The sequence below is a fragment of the Mercenaria mercenaria genome, chromosome 5 (genome assembly GCF_021730395.1).
Source record: "Mercenaria mercenaria strain notata chromosome 5, MADL_Memer_1, whole genome shotgun sequence".
Classification (NCBI taxonomy): Eukaryota; Metazoa; Mollusca; class Bivalvia; order Venerida; family Veneridae; genus Mercenaria; species Mercenaria mercenaria.
Window position 1 is genome coordinate 1346134 of NC_069365.1, and position 20524 is coordinate 1366657.

Here is a 20524-nt window from a genome sequence, read left to right on the forward strand (position 1 = left end):
ACAGATATAGGCTGTATCTAATGGAATAGGAGTTAATTCCTATCTTTCACAATTTGTTTTGTTCTAACATGTATATATATATATTATTTTATTTTTTTATTAAGTTAAAATTTAGTTTTTATTAAAGTTAAACGTTAGTTTATTACAGTAAACTTTAGTTTTTATTTAAAGTTAAAACTTTAGTTTTATAAATTAATCTGTTAATACGTTTACGAGGCCCCGATCCTGAAAATAATCTATTAGTCTATAGTAATTTTCCTCCTCCAATTATTATTTATTATTAGTTTTACTGTTATTATTTTCTGTAATTCATTAGCAATTTAAATACCAACTGCCGGAGCAGGTTTCTTTTTAAATTTTTCAAAAATTGTATTTAAGCTAAGTTTCCAACTTCCTGTTCCACTGTTTGTTCCAATGTTAGTGAGGGCTTTTCCTGCTGTTTCTAATGCTTTTTTTCCAGCTGTGCTAATTGAGATGCAACTCCGCTTTGAACCAATTTGTTAAAGTGTCAAAGATTACCGTTCCGTGTATGATTCGTCTTCGGTCTGAGCATCACCATAAATAAATATTCCTTATTTTGTCTAAAATTTTGTGTACATTATATAAAACTAAATTTATAATTCATTAATTAAGTAATTTCTTTTAAAATTAGTGTTATGTTAAAACTTGTGTACAAACCTCATAAAAATTAATTATTCTACCAAATACATCTGAATATATATCTAATTGGAATTTATAATATATTATTCATTCAAATACCAACGCTTTGGGGTTATGTTAAATGGATAAGCTCTTGTTAAATCTGCAAGTACGAAAGCATAAAAATATCACTGAAATTACCTATGTACAAGTGAATATCAATAAGATCCATATGAATGAAATTGTATCACAGGTTAGTTATATTTGGTGTTGTAGTTCCCCCTTCGTATTTACCAATTTTTTTTTTCTCAACCAAGCAATGTATGAAAATTGACATTCCTAAATCCACATAAAATTATCTTAATGAAATCAAATCTTAAAACTACTTCAAAGCAAATTCCAAACTTATGAGCAATGTCTGATTTATCAAATTCATAATAAATCATTACTTATTACTGGTTCCCTAATATAATTATTATATCTGTGTAACTGTTAAGACCATTGTAAAATATGATATCTTTCAATCCTTACAATTATTATAACGATTCTTTTATTATCCATATTCATCACTAATATTATGGCAAGAGTAGGTCATAGTGTAATACTATCCAAACAGCAACAACAAAGTTCTTGTTTTTATCGAAAATAAGAGACTATACATCTATTGTAACATCACTCGGAGTATTTTTGTTATCATCTTTAAACGTTTCAGAAATTAAATACTACTTTTTTGTTCATTTATATAGAACTAAAATTTAAATTCAGAGAAAAAATATTTTTATATAACATTAATGTTCTTTGCGTAAGAGGAATTCCATTGTTATAGTTTACAATTATGCTAATACCTTCATTTTTAGTTCTTTCATTATATTTCCAGCATTAATTGAACCACAAATTTACTCCAAGTCATGTCAGTTAATGAATTCTTCTAGATTACATGGACAAATAGTAATAACCTGTCCTCTAAATTACGTTTTTTAAATTTCATAGATCTTTTATGATGAGTAAATCATGGACTGTTCGTTAATTCTGTAAAATATTATTCTAGAATGAATTGATGTTTTTATTATGGTTATATCTTTTATTAATCAAATCAATCAATCATCATCTACTTCAGTATTAATTACTTCTTTTCCAATATTGATCCTAGCAATTAATTGTTTTGGACCATAAAGTTTAATTTAAGTTAATAATTAAATTAACCATATTTCCTTTGTGAAACTTTATCTGGGTATGATATCTATTCCTTGTCCCTATGTAGACGACATACCAAGAATATGGATTTAACCGTTCTTTGTACTTTAATAATCGCCTTGTCATATTTTAATTCTTTTGCTTCTCTTTGTTTATCTGAATCTTTTGAGTGATTGCAGTTTTGGACCATTTTTTTGTAATTTTTAATATCGGCAGTAACACCATGTATATACCTTCCAAGATATTTTTTATCTATTATATAGGATCAAGTATATTTGCATTTAAAAGGTTCACAACGTTTTAGACGAGTTTGAGGTTGTAATATCCTATTGATTAAAACATTATAATCCAGAAAGAATCTAAATCTACTGTAGGTATTTCTTTTCTTTTGGTCTTGCATCCCAATCTTTGATTCTTCAGTGTATATCGTTGTTTCAGTTATCCCATCTTTTTCTTCCATAATCTTCTAATCCCGAAATTCATCCCCCAATCTATCGAGGAAACCGGTTTTTTTTAAAACTTGTGCCTTTTTTTTAAGATGTTTCCATTCTTTTGCTTTTCCTTTAGGTAATTCAGCAATACCTTGTGTCAGATCTTCTGTATATTTTGGAAGTAGCGCTAATGTCCTTTAATTCCAGGTAATGCTTGTAACTGACTGATAATTGTTCTTTTGACTTTCTATTTTTTCAGTTGGCTATAAAGTCAGTGCTACTATCTCGATGTAGCTTTCTTAATTTTCTCTCTCAGTATTTTCTTCCTAAGATCTATCATCTTTGCCCCGACTAATTTTGTTCTTATTATCATTTCATTAAGTTGATTGCATTATATAAAACATAAGCAGAATGTAAAATAAGTAAGATAATGTAAGAGATATTGTAAAATAATGTAAAAAAATAATTAATATATATAAATGGAAATTACAAATTATGATACAAAAAACAAAGTGTAAGCCAATAACTTTAAACAACCGTTATCCTTTTATGCCAGATCATGTTTAGAATGTTAATATGTGGATCTTCTGGATATGGAAAAAACAAATACATTAACGCATATACTTCGAAAACCTCGTATATAGTATGATAAAATTATACTATATGCCTAAAAAACCTACACAATCTAAATATCAAGATTTAATTAACCAATTAAGTAAATTGCAAAAAAAAAAAAGTAGATCCAAATGGAAATACTTGAATATTCAGCTGATTCAACCAATTGAACCTTTGAGAAAGCTTGAATCAGAAAAACAACAAAGTAGTAATATTGATTGATTTTGTATGGAAGATAAAAGAGTTCAACTGAAATAACAAAATACTTATTCAAGGAATCGTCACAAAAACTGTTGTGTTATTTATTTAAGCCAGTCTTACTATTAAAAACCCAAAGATATTCGATAACTGTTCACATATATTTTATTTAAAGTCCAGGTAAACGAGAAAAAGATTATGAGTTGTAATGAACAAAATTATTAACCTATAAATCTTTTGACTAATGCAACAAAATCAAAAATATGATGTCTTAAGATATTGACAAACCAGGAGTTTTTAGAAAAAACTTACTGGTAATATATAATAATTATATAATGCGGAGTTTTTAATATATAGAACAAATAAGGACCTGACAGATAAGTCAAGTTAAATTGATATTGATTTAGTGATATGCTACTACAAAACAATTCAAAAAACTTTAAAAGGAAACGGAATCGTATCTTAACAAAAAAATAAGGATTGATAACACCAATGAACCGAGATAATATGGAGTGGTAATAACCTTATAAACATGGAGACCCAGATAAACCCAACGATGCAGTGTTGCAGTTTCAAGACGGTTTAGTTTAAAAGTTCAAATGTAATAGATGGACTATAATCTGAAGATGTCAAAAGTATGTAAATAAACACTAGAAGCAGAAGTAAAGAATAGAAGAATTACTAACAAAAAGACTCTTAGAAAAACAATTCTTATTAATAGTTGAATTACAAGAGTAAATTGAAAAAGAAATGAAGCTATGGTTGATTACTATAAAGAACTTGAAGAGAAAAATCTGATTGCAGATGATAACATTAAAAATGAGTATTAGAACCAATTTGAAAAGTTATACAATCAGTTCAAGAAGTTAAAAGATAGGGGATGATTAAACATCGAAGAACTAAAGACAAGATTATTGAGGCTGAGAAAAAGTTACAAGATATGTATCAGTTAGAATCAGACAGAAAATAATTAAACTAAATAGGAACCTGAAAATAAGAATTAAAGATTATTAGAATAATTTCAAAGAAACTTGCAGAATATTAAATCTGAAATGAAAAGGCAGCTTCACAAAGAGGTGATGATCAGGACACAGCACTTAGATACCTTAAAAAAGGGGCTCAATTCTAAAATAGATGACTTTAAAAACAAAGTCGAAATGGCGATTAGTATTGTTGGACAACCGTCATTTAATTAAGTATGCAGACTTAAGTAATATTACAAAAACATACAAGAAGGATATTAATGCATTAATGCTAAAGTGGAAAAAACATAAAAATGAACTGGACTTTGTAGTTGTTGAAAAATCAAGTTTTAAAACAAGGAGAATCAATCACTGCTAATACTAAAGCAATTAAACAATTAATGATCGCTAGAAAATTTAAGAAACAACTTCGGAACTTGATTAGTATGTTGACCACAGCCCAATGTAAAGTACGCGGAATTAAGTCATACAGGTTTATTACAAAAGATAGTAATGAATTTAAAGATAAAGTTAATGATCAAATTAAAAAAATAATAACTGATTGGATCTGTAGTGGAATATCAGCTCCTAACAAGGAGATCACCACTGCTAATACCCAAGTTAATTTCTCTAATACCCAAGAAAGTACAGTAAAAAATGCTTTATAAAACAAGAAGAAACACAAGTAGCTAGAAACAAAAGGCCGTGTTGACAATTTTATACTGCTTTGAAGTTGCTGCAACAAACCGACTGATGATTAGCTGAATAATCTTAACTTAAAAGAAAGGGACAAAAAAATAGAAAAAAGATTGGGAAGTGGACATGAGAGTGTTTATCTTCCCCAATACTTAATAACAGTTTTTATGATTACTAAAATGAAAAGTTATTTTAACCGTCATGGGGCTTGGATATATTCAACATATGAACATCTGATCGGTCTTAACTATTAAATGCCATTTGAATTAAACCTGGAATTATTTGTAGATTATAAAGATTTTATACAAATAACCAAAAACATAAAATCGTGTGGTACCAGATGTTGCTTTTGAGGGTGTGTTTGTGGTCGAAAAACCGGAATTAATAATAAATATAAGATTTTATTTAACGAGTTCGAGCCACTATAGGTGAACCGTATTAAACCGACTAAAAAAGACCAATATCAATTTATATTATTTGGTGGTGTATAAAATGATGATCTAATTTTAGTACAATATCAATACTGTAAATATAGCAGTGAGGACTAGGACACTGATCAGTTAAGATATAGATAAGAAAAAAATTAAATTATTTAACACAAGGGAACAATGTGACATTCATCCTTTAACGATTCAACATCTACAGAAGTAACATTTACGCTTAGAAGGATAGGTACATCAGAGTCTTACATTCGGATGAACATATATTAGGACCTGAATTCGTACGTTTAAACAAACTTTTAAGTTAAAACTAATTAAACTTAATAATTACGTGTTTTATTTAACTGGAATAATTATAAATGGGAATATTTAATAATATAAAATTGAAGCGATATGTTCAATATGCATATACCGATGGCATAATCAAACGATAGAGTGATTTTCATAACATAAAAGTATTATGATATTCAATCATGTGTATACCTATAGCCCATACTCAACGGTGAGTGATTTAGTGTTTGTACTTAAATCTTGCAATACTTAATACTTTAATAGTTGTTAAAACAAGCAAAAGCGCGTGTTATGTACATTTCTGTTAACCCCGCAGCCAGTAGAATTTATTCGTGCAGAACCCGAGCCGGGGTGACCATTAGTCTTTCCTAAGAGACCTCCATCTGTAGTCACCATACAGCTGGTTTTCATAAATCATCAAACCTGCCCCGGTGTTGCATGCCAGAATCACCTTCAACCCATTATTCGTTGCCTACGAAACCTGTCGAAACTAGAGACAAGAACGAAGAAAGTAAGGCATTCAGTGCTATTACAACATTGCGGAGAATCTTTATTTTACGTGACCAACCAGTCAATGTCATAACAGCAGCTGTACCACCGGTAACAGTATGTGGCGACCGTACACAAACCATCTGCAAGCTACCTTTAAACAGACAGAGCGTCAGATCGAATTCGGAACTAAGCGTAACACAACACGACTCAATGATTATAAAAGGTTGAACGGTTATATATTATATGTGTATATTCTTTATTATATGTGCTTATGGTTTTTTAGATTATAATAATTTTATTTTCATGTGTTATAATTTATCAATTATTTTGTTTTTTTAAATAATAACAACTCCTAAAGTAATTTTATTCTTCCAATAGTAATTAAAATAATTGTATGAATTTCAACTATCAAAGGGAGATATACGTGTTTTTTTTTAATTTCAATTATTACAAAGGGGATAGATTTATAAATAACTGACCTTGTTATATTTGTTATATTTAGGACTTTGCGGTTTCCCGGTCTGTGTTATTTTTAGTTGAAATTTTCTGTTTCAGGATAATTATTAATTATGTATTTATTGGTATTGTCATTTTGTGTCATTATAATGTCTTTAACAGTTTTTTATCTAGTAGAAGGATTCACAAAAACAAGGAAGTAAAAAGAGTATTTAAACAGAAAATAAAATGTGCGTTAATTCAACAACATTATATTTACCTCCGGGATGTTTCTTAGGCCAACTTATTCGTACATTTGTCTCTGGTGTAGTGGTGGAAACTATTTAAAGAAAGACATGTGTTTTCTTCATTTAAATATCTTTAGTTAAATCATCTTTAGTTAAATCAGAGGTTTTTACTGGGTTTAAAACCTGTGGATTTTAAATTGTCCGGCATTGACCAGTCCTGACCAAGGGTCAAAAGGTCAAATGAGGTTATACTGTTTTCGCACAAACAATTACTTTACTACTTATGTGTGTTTCATTTAAAATTGAATAAAACTCTTTTTTAGGAGGTAATTTTGTTTCTTTGAATTTTTTAAATGAATCCATGTAATCATGTGGATAAACACCTTTTGTTTTTAATAAATTAAGTGCAACCGAAGGTTCCAGCTTCGCAATGTAATCAAATTCTTGAGATAAATACCGTCGCCTGATTCTTATAGTGCTCTATCTCCATTTTTTGAAAAAAATGAGACTTTTACATCATTTTGTTTGTCTCGCCGAGCTCTATCGTTCTGGGGCAAGAAAACGTAACATCTGACGTCATAGAGAAAGATCCTGCGTGATAGTTTGCTCCATGTCCTCTGTTTGAATGTAACAGTAACGATTTAAGTACTCTATCTCCAGGACTTAAAGCACTGTAATGTTTAAAATTATTCTGACCAATCATACACATAAACAAATATCATGTGATCATCATTAGACTTTGTAAAGGAGTGCTCTATTTTCATTTAACTTAATCCAGAATTGCTCTAACTCCATTTTAACCAATAGAATGCACAGTTACATGCATGTGATCACAACAAAATATGGCGGATAGACATAGTTGTAGCATGCTTGAAATATACTTAGAATGCCTATCTACACGACATGCATAGGCTAGCCATAGGTGAGATTGCTTATACAGGTTATTTTATCATTTTATTACTTATACAAACACATATCATTGTTAATTAAGCTGCAAGTAGACAATATATACAAGATTTGCAACAGACCTTATTGATGTGGATTTCGGATAGAAACTATTTTCGTCATTCTGAAGCTGTATCTTAAGAAATACCACTGAATATAACAACGGTATTTGCAAACATGTTTCCGAGAAGCAAATTTGTGATAGTAAATTTTTGTCTATTAAGAGCAGTAGGAATAAAACCAAAAACAGAACATATAATTATTACGTTAAACTGTTACAGTAAGGCGCTAATTAATTTTTTTGTTGATCACTTTTTTAACTATGCAAATTTTGCTGAATGCAACCCAGACGCAAAAATCCTATCGTTAAACTTGCAACCCTTGACAACAGAGAAAATTGAAAATTAAATACTTAAAAACAATGACAAATATCAAACAAGGAATACAATGCTGAAATTCAACTCACTAAATAAAAGTACGTACATGAAGAAACTGTAAGGAATATAAAAAACGATTGCGTTTGTGAGAGAGAATTGATATATATGTTTCTTAGAATTTTAAGTAGTCATTTATTACAAATGGTTGGTGTAAATCAAAGTCAATGCCACAAAACTATTAAAGTATCACATGATGTAACTCTACCAAATATGAAACATGTGTGCTATGACTGCAAATGTTTAATTGCAAAATAAATGCTATGAATTCTTGTTATGATACTCAGTATTAAATTGAAATGTATGCCACCAGATTTGAGAACAACATGCAGAAACTAAATGGAATATATACAATAAGATTAGTATGAAAGGTATTACCGGGACATATTATTTGCGATGTAATATCTTTGAGCCTTAATTTTATTGTCAGAATTATGTGAAAAGATAACAAGAGGCCTAAATGGGCCTAAGTCCTTCAACTGAACCTTAACCATCTGACTTTGCTTCTAACTAGGCTTGGTGAAAATCCTTTAACCTGTTCATCATTTTTTATTATCATTTTGATCTGGGACAATCACATAATCTTACATTACTTTCCTCTTCTAACATTAAACAACCACAGTCCCATTCAAATAAATTCCTTTCTAATAGATAAGGATCTATAACATTTTGTAATTTATCAATGACATGATTTTTATATTCATCGCTAACTTTCTGATTAAGTTTTGATTTAATAACGTTTCTTCTTTTAAGACCTTTTTATATGAATTATTGTCTGGATTCCTTATTTGTCCTAAAATACTAGATAATTTTGGCATAATCATTCTATCTACTTTTCTATTAACCATCTATATATAATATACTTATAGAAAAAATCTCTAAAAAACGCACGTAAAATTTAATACTACTCTTCTTCTTTTTTACTTTTATATCCGTTAAGTTTAAATTCCTTCATATACGTTTCAAAAGGCATTGAATAGTTTTTTTCTTTCTGCATTTCTAACAGTATTGTAAAAATATCCTGAATAACTTTATTTGGATCTTCTTTGTTTACTTTTCCGATCCGTGCTTTCGTTATTAGTTGTTTTATTTTCTGGTGATGCAATTTTAAAATTGCTTTTTTGTCTTCAACTTTTAGTCTATTAATAAAAATATTAATTATTGATGGAACAGCGCCAGCAACTGCTACAAATATAGGAATAACTGGAACAAGTGCTAATGCAGCCGAGCAACCAAAAGTACCTGCTGTAATCTGTAATCCTGTATTTACTCTTCCACAAAACTTATAACTTTTTCTGTAAGCAGCAGCTAGTTTAGTTAAGTGAATAATTAATTGATCTATTGTTTCTATTCCATTATTAGAAATTAGATTTTTATTACTCATTTATATAATATATTTCAATTTAAATGTCTTCCAATTCACTAAATGGTACCCAACTATTAAATTTTTCATTGTTACCTTTCCATTTTCCTAAAGCTTGTTTTTTCTTATAGTCTCGTCCAATAACTTTTTCTATTCTAAAAACCTCTTGTGTAGTAGGTAAAAGTTCTTGTTCATAAAATGAACCTTGAATTATTTCATCATTTAAATCTTTTATAGTGTATGTTCTGGGATTTGTATTATTAATTTTATAAATTATAATTTGTTTACTTTTCCGATCCGTGCTTTTGTTATTAGTTGTTTTATTTTCTGGTGATGCAATTTTAAAATTGCTTTTTTGTCTTCAACTTTTAGTCTATTAATAAAAATATTAATTATTGATGGAACAGCGCCAGCAACTGCTACAAATATAGGAATAACTGGAACAAGTGCTAATGCAGCCGAGCAACCAAAAGTACCTGCTGTAATCTGTAATCCTGTATTTACTCTTCCACAAAACTTATAACTTTTTCTGTAAGCAGCAGCTAGTTTAGTTAAGTGAATAATTAATTGATCTATTGTTTCTATTCCATTTTTAGAAATTAGATTTTTATTACTCATTTATATAATATATTTCAATTTAAATTTCTTCCAATTCACTAAATGGTACCCAACTATTAAATTTTTCATTGTTACCTTTCCATTTTACTAAAGCTTGTTTTTTCTTATAGTCTCGTCTAATAACTTTTTCTATTCTAAAAACCTCTTGTGTAGTAGGTAAAAGTTCTTGTTCATAAAATGAACCTTGAATTATTTCATCATTTAAATCTTTTATAGTGTATGTTCTGGGATTTGTATTATTAATTTTATAAATTATAAATATTTCCTCTGTCCAGTTTGGTGTATATCCTTTATCAAAATGTCTTTTAAGTTTGCTTAACTCGATCACCAATTTTAAATTTTGGTTTACTTTTTGGTATCTTTAAATTACCATATAAATTAAAGTAAACAGTACCTTTATTTCAGTTTTTACTGGCTTTGGTTGGTGTCATTTTTATACTAGAATTATTTGTTTTGTTATATTTATCAACCATTTCCTGTAAATTATCTAAATAAGTATAAATATTATTTGCTGTAAAATATTTCCACATTATTCTTTTTAAACTTCTATTAAATCTTTCTATTACTACAGCCTTTCCTTCATTAAATGTATGATACATATTAATCTTATTTTTATTCAAAATTGATTCAAACTTTTTATTATAAAATTCTTTTCCTTCATCTACCCATAAATATGTTGGTGTTCTGTCTTCTGAAACTATTTTATTAAATGCTCCAGTAACAGATTCTCCAGTTACAGATTCTCCAGTTTTATTCTTTAATGGAATAACCCAAGCACATTTACTAAATATATCAATAACGGTTAACAAGTACTTTACACCTTTATTATATTTTGAAAAAGCTTGCATGTCAACTAAATCAGCTGACCAAGTATCATCAATGTCATGGACAATCACCCGTCGTTTCCTAAATTTTCTTTTAATTGGTTTGTGTAATTGTTCTGCTAATTCATCGCTCCATGTGATTTCGGGGGTATGCTCTACCCCCTTTTCCCGTTTTTTGAATTTCGTCCCAACCCAAGTTTATATTTCGTTTTAGTTGCTGGTTTTACAACTAAATGTTTTGCAATCTTTTCTCCAAATGTTTTTGATTTAGTGTTATTTAAGTTGGAAAGCATTTGTTTGTCACATGTACTTTTTTTTACACCGTTGCTGTAGCAAAAGTCATGGTCCATACATACTGCGTCTAGTTCGTTAACAGGGGGTCCGTTATCTAAAGGATTTCCTGTTCCACAATAATTATATCCTGGGAGTGTTAAACCTTTCTTAGGTAAAAAAGGTAACATTGCTTTATGAATATCTAAATTACCTGCTGTGATAGTACTTTTAACAAACTTTGATTTCATTTTTCCACAAGATGAACAGGTAGCCATTATCATTCTTTTCCCGTTTTTTGCTGTAACATAGTGAGGATTTATATTATCAGTAAATTTTCTTTCTTTCAAACAATATATTTTATTCTGTAAACTCATCTATATCAAATGTATCTAAAACTTTTTATTGGGTTTAAAACCTGTGGTTTTTGAATTGTCCGGCATTGACCAGTCCTGACCAAGGGTCATAGGTTAAATAAGGTCAAATAGGGCTCGCACCATCATAATACTAACTACTAATATTCATGAATATGCAAATAAGTTAATTAACAAACAAATGTTGCTTTTTAAATGCCAATGTCTTAGCTCCATTTTGACAACATTTTTTATTTGAAAGAGTTGGTCCTGCCGAACAATTTGGTACCTATGGAAAAAAAGTCTAGGGGTGGTGGGGGGGGGGGGGAAGTTGCATGGTAGACCTCATTGGCTCCCGTACTAACATAATTTAGCTAATATTTGAAGCTCTGTAGAGCATCTGAGCGACCCTATCTTAAAACAGTTAAAACTAATTATACTTTAACACCAGCAATTTGCTGGTACTCATTTACAGCTTGGTCGATCAGGCAGTCGTGATAAATTGCATGCCTCAAGTACACACTGCAGTTGGAGTAGCCAGGAATCGAACCATGAAGGGCCTTCACCTCCGAAGGAAAGCGTCTTTGCCCTCATCACCAGTACGTCCAACCAAACTGCCAAAGCTGTATTGGATAACAAACCTGCAGAAAAGAACATCAGTTGCTATTAAAAAAAAAAAACCTGAAAAATAATTTTCCTGGGGCATATTTTGAGAGGACTGCAATACTTGGTTTCACGCCGAATGTCATGGTCTGGGTACTTTCATGCATCAGTTTTATTCTGATCTGATTCAAATGCACAAATTATGGTGTACCACAATTTAATTAATCATTTTTCGATTACTCAAAGCCATTACATCTAGATCAGTCATTATCCTTCAGCAGCAGATCTACTCACAGCATAGACAATTCATCTATTCAGTCACCATGTGGTGTAATGCATTCTATGCACACCAATCAACAAACCATGAGAATAACAACAAAACCTCAAAACGTCAGCCGAAACCATTAAAATATAAATATCAATGTATTTGAAAAAAATTGTTACTGTGAATTGTCAATCTGTAAAGAATAATAATTGAGGATTTTTATCTAGGCTAGTAGAGTAGGAGGTGGTGTTTTTATTTTAGTCTCTTAAAAGTTAAACGTGCTTTACCTTCTGCTGCACGCAAGCCTTTTACAAGGCCTTTAGATGCATGGATGAATAAAACACACAATTAGCCTTACAGATCAACTAAAGAGTACTATTATAGGAGGGGGACCTGAATCTTGGCAATCAGAAACTGTAAACACAGGTAGTACCGTACCCCTACCTAGAAGAATGTAACAAACTTGTAGATTTTGTTGAGTCCTATTGTTGCACTTAGATGATTACTAAACCTACCAGAATTACTGATACTACTAGTAACCTACTTAACATTGTATTGATGATGATGTTCTATAGCCTTTAACACATATCTTTAAGTACATTCAGAGAAAAAATAGACATAATATAGAATAAATGGACAGGAAAGCTGTAAAACATAAGAGATGTTAACATTTGGTTTTGTTGTGTATTAGAAAAAAAGTCTTTAACCACCTGGACATAATTTTAGCTTGTGATATTGCTTAGGTTTTAAAATCTTTTCATAGTACTACATACTCACACTGGCCTTAGCTTTCGCAGAAGCGGTGGTTCCAACGCCGCAGTGGTGGAGGATTTGTCGCAGAAGCGGTGGATAAATATGGCCGGCTGACTACATTACGGTAAGTTTTCTAATAAGTTTTCCCATATTGTTTTTCACGTTCGAATGAAACAACCAGTGAGACAGGAGCCCGTATGTGTACTCTTCAAGCCATTAACACTTGTTCAGTGCAATTCTTTGTCATTAATATAAACACTTCTGTACAGTTTGACGAGTGACTGCCGTTTTTTGTAGAATTTCCATCACAAATGGTAAAATCTTGTACAAAGCGACCCCTGAGTAAGTTTGCATCAAATCGTAAGTATGGCACTGTAAAGCAGCAACTATTTCTAAGTAATTGGTGAATTTTAATTTACGGCATATAAAATAATCGGCCAAAAATGATTCCAATGCAGTGTGCTGTGGGTACAATTGCTACGCATTACGGTGTATCTTGTTTCTTCAATGTTCGTTTTAGACTTTTAACTTATCTAAACAGCACTTTTCCCGGGACGTTGATTGGGATAGGTCCATGAAATCACTTTGACATTAGACAGCAATGGAAACTAAATGTTTAGTAACAATATACTATTGATTTGCCCTTCCATTCTGATGAATACATACATGAAAGTAAGCTTTATGCTTTGAACCATGATTATGTTACAAGAAATAATGCGATGTTCTTTCATAGCAAATACACCTCAGTTATGACTGTTTATATGAACGCATAAATTTTTTCTTTAACTTCATTTTCCCTAAATAAAATTATACATGTATGAAATATCAACTGACGATATCGATTGTTTGATTAAATGCTGACCACATGCTACTTTTATTATATATTTTTATCTTTATAGTGTTGTTATATTTTCAGGTGCTTCGGGAGCATCGATTTCAACAAATTTAGATTTGAAAATTGAATATTGCTTAAGCCGGTGCTAGGACGTATGGGCAGTGTTGCATTTTCCATTACTGCTTATAAACAGACTCAATAAAACGTGCAAATTTCATTATTTGCATTGATGTCGGTGCTCCCGATGGATCTACTTTAGATTTTATTTTTTACATCATATAACTTACCAACTTGACTAATGTACAATATAATTATTAATACGTAGACACCATAACAAAATGCCATTGAGCAGCCACGTTATATGAGTTAAGACATTTTACAAGTAGGCAGATCTATCTCTACTTCTATCTCTCTCTACAATATCCTTTTCTTTGTGTTATCAAAGGATTTCAAAATGTCAAGAAAAATGTTTTTGTTTTTTTTTTGTTTCAACAAAACTGTTTCGTCAAACTGTACAGAAGTGTTTACATTAATGACAAAGAACTGCACTGAACACGTGCATTTTTGTGGCTGGAAGAGTACACATGAGAACTCCTGTCTCACTGGTTGATTTCATTCAAACGTAAAAAATATGGGAACACCCATAAGAAAACTTACCGTAATGTAGTCAGCCGGCCATATTTATCCGCCGCTTCTGCGACGAATCCTCCACCGCTGCGGCGTTGGAACCACCGCTTCTGCGAATGCTTTGGCCAGTGTGATACTGTTTATGACACTAAGGATTACTTTTTTCATAATAATGTACTTCACTTCACTTCCATGTTACATACTTTGAATAGAAATTTCAAATAGAATGTTAGGGAAACAGTGCTAGACTGGTAATAGCCAAATATGTTGTCCTCTTTGAAGTTATTATTAAAATGATTTGAAAAAGACATTCCTGTTTCTAATATGAATATTTGGAACACCATTCGTTTAGAAAGAAGTAAGAAATTCTAGTTATTTAGAAATATTTGAATTACATTTCAAAACATATATATTTACTGAAACTGAATAATTTGATTAAACGCGTATTTCTATACAGTGACATATTTAATGGCGTTGTACATAATAATAATAACAGTAATGAAAAAGACAATATTAGTAATAACAATCATAACAGCCTTATTCAAACAAAATGTCATGACCACACCCTTCCTCCTGAGGTTATTTTATCCCTATTGCGAATACCAGTGCTTAATGTCTTACATGGTACGTCCAGACGGGCTGCATATAGAGGTTCAAACCTCCCGGCTAATGTTGACATCACAGTCTATTTGCAAAAAAATACTACATACTACCCTACCCATAGAGCATGTACCAACATTTACTTGTAATTACACAAACCTTGAAAATACAAATGTTGAAATTTAAAACCTTTTACAAAAATTTAAAAACTATCACCTACTGCTATCGCATATAAAACAGTTATCAAAAAATAAAAAAAAAATAAAAATAAAACAATGACACGAAGTCTCTGAAATATAGTGTCTTAAGATTTTTTATGTGTCAAGTGATTTACTGTTGCGTAGTTCTAACGGCAGCTCATTCCACAGTTTTGGACCAATAGTACAGAAACTTCTATCATTGAATGTTTTGCACTTGTTACATGGAACAGCATAACGACATTCAAAATTTTCTGACGATCTCATCTCAAACATTGTCTTAGGAGTATACGGTGTAAGCAATTCTGTTAAGTACAGAGGTGCTCTGCCAGCTTGACAGCTATATATGAAAGAAAGTATCTTGAACTCAATCCTTGCTTTCACTGGCACCCAATGAAGGTCATACAATGATTGTTTAGAACCGTCAATTTTCCTCCTGTTCAGGACAAGTTTTCGCATATGTTTTGAATACGCACCTCAACTTTTGCTACACGATACAGCATAGCTGTGGACAAAACTAAAATTGCTCTGGCTTCTTTTGTTAAGTATTTTCGGATGTTCTTAATTCGTAGGTAATTTAACATGGCTGAACGATATTTGCGATTTACATCATCTTCAAAGTTCAAGGTTTCGTCAAGAAATGCACCAAGATATCAAATAGCGCTTTCACGTTTGATATCATCACACGCAATCCTAATCGAATTTGTAAAACATTTGTTCAATTGAGGTCTGCTACCAAATATGATAAATTCAGTTTTTGAAGGGTTCATTTTCAGTTTGTTTCTATTCATCCAGTCATTGATTATAGCTGCGAACCGTTCAAGGTCTCCGATCGCTTGTGATTCTACGGAAACAGATGTGGGACGAAAGCTTTTATTTGCTATATGATCATCAGCAAAACCGCAGATGGATTTACGAATGGCATCAAAAAGAATTCCAGCATAGGTGAGATACAACCACGGACCAATGCAACTACCTTGGGGCACACTGCATTCAAGATGGCGGTCTGATGAATATACATTGTTTATATTAATTTTACAAGTTCGAGGCCTTATGTAGGAGTCTACCCATTGAAGAGCTATTTCACAGACACCATACTGTGCTTTTAGGACATCTATGAGAATGTAGTAGTCGACAGTGTCAAATGCCGCACTTAAGTCAATTGCATTAAGGCCCGTGACTTCCTTTTTCTGCATACCACTTAGAAGATTATTAACAACCCGAAACGGTGCAGATTCACAGGAGTGGTATCTCCTATATATGCAGGCTGGTTCATAGGCAAGGGACTGTTTTGATTTACATGTTTGTTTAATCTGTAAAGAACAGCTTTCTCAATAAGTTTTGATAAAAATGATAATGTACTCACAGGACGATAATTAGAAAGCTCTAGTTCAAGACCTGCGTTTTTAGCAAAGGTCTAACCGCTGCTTGTTTGTATTTCACAGGAAAAACAGCTTGTGAGATTCACCAGTTTAGTGATGCTAGGGAGAAGTTCATCTACATGTGATTTCAGAATACGTGTTGACAAAATATCTAGCTCTGAAGACATTGATGAGTGTTTTCACTTCATCTTGACTCAATTCAGTAAATTTGTTTAAAGTTTGTACTTCCTTTCCTTGAGGTTCAAAGTTTTGTTTGGTGTTCACTTAGGGATTGACGTATTTTGGAGACTCTCCTTGAGGTAGTGAATTTTCGGATTTGGTGCCAGTAAGTTCAGATACTAATCCATACAGAGTCTTGAAATCACCTTTAGCGTTCTAAATCTTTTCACTGAGTGTATTTCTCTTTGAAAATTTGACGTTTGATTTCAAAATTGTATTCGTTTCTTACTGCTTTATACGACTCAAACTGATCTGTTTCATTGTAAAGCCTCCATATACGCTCGGACTTTAAACTTGTTGTGTTAGATACTGCTAATTTTTTATTGAACCATGGTTTAGGTGCTCTCTCTGAATTACAGTGTTCTCTTTTATGGGAGCGTGCTTAATCAGGACATCCTCTGTTTCCGACTCAGACAAATGTGTTGATATTCTGTGAATCAACGTTTATTGCACTTAGGTCGTTGGAAAATCCTGATTCATTAAAATGTTTGAAGTTTCTAAATGATACGCTCTTACCAGTAAAAGTTTCTTTAACAACACAGTGATCAGATAAAAATGGTCCGGGCTCACATTTTTCTACTTGTCATATGGCGACTTCCAGCTTTAATGGTGGAGGAAGACCCCAGGTGCTCCTCCGTACATTATGTCATCACGAGCGGGTACCTGGGTATAACCACCGACCTTCCGTAAGCCAGCTGGATGGCTTCCTCACATGAAGAATCCAACGCCCCGAGTGAGACTCGAACCCACATCGATGAGGGGCAAGTGATTTGAAGTCAGCGACCTTAACCACTCGGCCACGGAGGCCCATCATATAGTTACAAGCCAAAAAATTTAAAGTAGGATACAATGTAACAAATGAACATTAGCTGTTGAGCTATTTCCCTACAAACACACATATACAAACAGAAAATTAAACAGACATTATCATACGTGGTTTATCAGTTCAGATGTTAGACTTTTGTTTGTGTCAATATGATTAAAGTGTCATTTAAAAAATCTTCAAAGATTTTTTTTATCTTACAAAACATCTTCGAGTATTAAAAGTATTATAATTATTACTCTATGAATTATTATCATTAATGAAAACATTTTCATTGTAAATGTTTGAATTCGTACACCGTTACATCACCACCACTCCCAAATTCCAACCCCTACTCCTCAAAAAAAAATCCACCTCCTTTATTTTCAGGCCACTGGTTCCTGGTAGTTTGAAATATCTGTAGTTATGGAAGTTTGTCTAAAAGAGGTGATGTCTTTATCAAGTTGTTCAAGTGAAATAACAAAACAAAATTATCTGTGTTGAAAACATCAGGTAAGTTAACGAGATTATAGTACATTTATTACGTTCCTCGTAGGCCTTTTTGAACATTCAGTTATAGAAGATTATTCAAAAGATGTGAACAATATTTTTTCATTTTTTTGTTAAACGTATGGTGATTTAATTCCATCACAATCTACTTACCCAAACAAAGGTCATAATGTGCGTTTGTAACGACGCATGCAGTTATATTTTTATCAAGATGTGCTGTGCATTTTGCAAAATGAAGTCAAAAGTCAAGTCAAATACAAAAATGTAGTTTATTTATGTCTCTTCATACTAACAGCATGATAACACAATGCATTATTGAAACAATTTTAAAATACGTATGCCTTTCTATACAGAAATATAAGAGACATTTTGATTTATACACTAGTTTTATACATTTACATATTCTAAAACCTAATATTTAGTATGATGACTTAGTCACTGACATAAAACTATTAAATTCCTTATAAGTAGGTATACCCTCAAAAGGTTTGCTTACATAAAAAGCAAGAGGAAACTGTGAATCCATCATTGACTTGCTGCAGATAGATGCTGTAGGGAAATTTTGAATCTATCTGTGACCAAATAAAGTTAATTTAACTGCTTTAAGACATAAAACAGAAAATAATAGAAACTAATTGCCGAAAGTATTATTAATAAATCTTTTATAATATGTAGGTTGCATGAGATCAGATTTAATATATATTTGCAGATTGATTCAATGTTCCCTCATATCATTTTTCTAAACTGCAACTGATAACGTTAAAATATTATTGGCATTATTTACAATAAAATATTTTCTTTATGTTTTAAGACATTAAATCAGGCTTTGGTTGTATACTTTACAATAATTGTGTCAGAGAATAATACACAGAGTTTCTCTTAATCAGATAAATTATCAAAATCATTTAAATTTTTTCTAGTATGTGTATACAATTCTTCCCTTGCAGATGAATATTATGGAAAATTAAGTAAACATGTTTTTCATCTTTTCATCTTCATTACAGCTCGAAATGAAATGGTAGTGACTATTTAACACAAAATTTAGTTTCAAAATTAGTTTTTATACATTTATAAGTTCTTGATTTATTACAACCTTTTCCCCTTACTGATTTATCACGTGCTACTGATTATTTCCATTTATCAATTCAGTCTCTAATAGCTTATTTTCTAACCCGTCGACAAAAGTCTTCCTACAATGCTGTAAATGTATATTATCTATGTCAACAATGTTACTAAACATTTGACAATTGCAAACAATTCTGTTTTTAAATATAACATTGGATAATGATTTTACTCAGTTAAACAGTGTTTTGTTATGCCCCCCACCCCCATAAAATGAGGGGGGGGGGGGACATCTAGTATCACCCTTGTCTGTGTGTGCGTGTGTACACAGTGTGTGTATGTTCGGGAAAGGGTGGTGTTCGTATCCGGGCCATAACTTTGACATGCATGGTCCGATTTCAGAATAATTTCATACAAATAATGAGCATGGATAAACAATGTGTCATGTGCAAAAACCATTTCACTAGCTCAAAGGTCAAGGTCACAGTCCTTGGTTGAACTTAGCCAATTTTCACTACGTATACACTGATAATGTGGTCTTCGTGTCCGGCCTATTACTTTGACATGCATGGTCTGATTTCAATATAATTTGACACAAATAATAAGCATGGATAGACAATGTGTCGTTGCAGAAACCAAATCTCTAGGTCTAAGGTCAAGATCACACATAGAGGCCAAAGGTAAAACACAATTATGACTTTCTTCTGAGCATTTCTTCTTCATGCATGGAGTGATTTTGATGTGAGTCGGCTTAATTGTACGCCATCATGAGGCAGTATGTCATGCGCAAGAACCAGGTCCCTAGTTTAGAATTACTTCCCTTTGTTGTTCCTATAAATAGCTTATATTGTAACTTTTTATTACTGGTCGTAGGGAAAAATCAAGACCTTTTTTCTATAGTACAACATGCATGTTACATCCAATTTTGAGAAGTATTTTGACCTATCTCTACCTGGTAAGGATTTTTGTGTGGACTTAGATTTTTTTAAAGATTAACTTCCCTTAGTTGTTACTATAAATAACTGCCTGTGACCTTTCTCATGTTGCGGGGTCATCCATGTCTGTGACACATTTCTAGTTTAATCTTGAATCCTGCATCTTCGAAAATCTGCAGTACTGTCCTGCCAATGCACCCCATTACTGGCTCCCAGCCCTTATCCCTAAGTACAGCTGCTTTTGGTGTGTATTTACCCACTCCCAGAAAATACCTCATGGCTCTGT